This window comes from Ambystoma mexicanum, chromosome 3p (assembly GCF_040938575.1).
Source record: "Ambystoma mexicanum isolate Mex_15411 chromosome 3p, UKY_AmexF1_1, whole genome shotgun sequence".
Lineage (NCBI taxonomy): Eukaryota > Metazoa > Chordata > Amphibia > Caudata > Ambystomatidae > Ambystoma > Ambystoma mexicanum.
This window is the reverse complement of record NC_090925.1, coordinates 104,211,066-104,213,054: the sequence shown is the minus strand read 5'-3', so window position 1 is coordinate 104,213,054 and position 1,989 is coordinate 104,211,066. Positions and strand designations below refer to the sequence as shown.

Genomic DNA, 1,989 nt, shown 5'->3' with positions numbered 1-1,989 from the left:
GGCCAGTGGGCAGACTGCAACAGGCCTGCTCGAGCCATCCTGCTATTTATACAAATCTCGGGCCGAGCAGGGCCTGATGGGAGAAAGGAACTGCGCTACAATCTGCTCTTCTGCTGGGCTCTGCCTGCTGGATCTTCCCCCTACATGTGGGACAGGCAGCTCTGCAGATGCTCAGAGCTCCTGGGGGGGTGTGGGGTTGGGAGTGGGTCAGGGCCTGCCTTCTCACCCTCGCTTAGCGGGGCTTCCCAGAACTGACCCAACCCCTGCCCTCTTGCATGCAACTCAAACTTAGCTGGCAGGGGAGAATCTGATCTCAAGGGCAGATCTCCCAGGGTGAGGCTTACCCATTGCACATCGGATTTGCTGACCCCTGCTATGTTCCCAAATGCGGGATACACAACTGCATTATTTAGTGGGGGACTGCGTTCGCGCTCTCCCCCTGATTTATTGGTGAAAGAAAAGGTAAAGTTTGCACTAGGCCTGCTGGTTGCATACTTTAAGATTGTGCTCACATTGCATTTCTTCAATTAGGTTCACCTTTGGGTGATCGCTTTTCCACATTTTATCTGTTGAATTGAATTATGCTTCTTTCATCACCACAGAAGTAATGTTTATTACAGAGATAAGCTGCCATATGTATTGGGCACGCTGCACATGCTAGGGCAGCATCAATCATGCTTTGTACAGGACAATGCTGGCCTAAATTGGGAACAGCCAGCATAGACATGTTGCTAGAGGGGCATATTTTGGGTACAACCAGCATGACAATGTGTTACATCAGTGACAGTGCTGTCTTACACTGTGGACACATTGATCATTAAAATGTGTTGTGTTGTAAAATGTTCTTTTCTGCTGTTGGTGACATGGAATTTTCATGTTCCCCTTTAGAACTGATTGTAAACTTATGGCTTTTTGGTCATCTTTTCTGCTTTAAAATGCACCATTTCAACCCCATATTCGAAAAACAATTCTTGTGGGTGGGAACCCCCCAAACCCTCTAGAACCTTGTAGCTCCCTCGCTACGCTCGATGGCCCCCCTATTTCAGAAAAATATTAACACATAGACACTGAAAGAAATCACAAGCAACTAACCTTTGATCACTGCCCATGACACTAAAAGCTATATTTGGGACTGCATGGCTATCACTGCCTGTGATGCTGTTGTGTCAAAGGTCACACAATATCGCTTTTTAATATACTGCTTTGGGTGAGGTTGTTGACTTTTGGCTCGCCGGCCCACTGGGTGACAAAAAGTTAATGCTTCGGCCCCACATTCAAAAAGGATGGACAAGCCTGGCATAGACCCTCTGGTCGCCAGTCACTGCCACTGTATTCTTGTTTAGACCTTTCTGGTTGCCAGTCATTGTCATTGTAGCCTTGTTTAGACCTTTCTGGTTGCCAGTCACTGCTATTGCTGTATTGCATAGACCTTCTGGTTGCCAGTCACTGCCATTGTTGTATTGTACAGACCTTTCTGGTCGCCAGTCACTGCTATTGCTGTATTGCATAGACCCTCTGGTCGCCAGTCACTGCCACCGTAGCCTTGTTTAGACCTTTCTGGTCACCAGTCATTGCCATTGTAGCCTTGTTCAGACCTTTCTGGTCGCCAGTCACTGCTATTGCTGTATTGCATAGACCTTCTGGTTGCCAGTCACTGCCATTGTTGTATTGTACAGACCTTTCTGGTCGCCAGTCACTGCTATTGCTGTATTGCATAGACCCTCTGGTCGCCAGTCACTGCCACTGTAGCCTTGTTTAGACCTTTCTGGTCACCCGTCATTGCCATTGTAGCCTTGTTCAGACCTTTCTGGTCGCTAGTCACTGCTATTGCTGTATTGCAGAGACACTCTGGTTGCCATTCATTGCCATTGTAGCTTTGTCTAGAACCTTACTGGTCGCCAGTCAGTTTTTTCCTCACCATGTAGCCTCTCACTCTCTCAACCACTCAACAGCTCACTTTTCTCATAACCCTCTCTGGTCACTTTTCTT

General features: G+C 47.6%; 1 non-coding gene across 1 annotated transcript; it reads left to right on the top strand.

Moving 5' to 3' along the window:
* The first annotated feature begins 284 nt into the window (after positions 1-284).
* Positions 285-441, top strand: LOC138581545 (U1 spliceosomal RNA). Its single transcript, XR_011304617.1, has one exon. It is a non-coding gene; the product is annotated as a U1 spliceosomal RNA (small nuclear RNA).
* Positions 442-1,989: the final 1,548 nt, after the last annotated feature.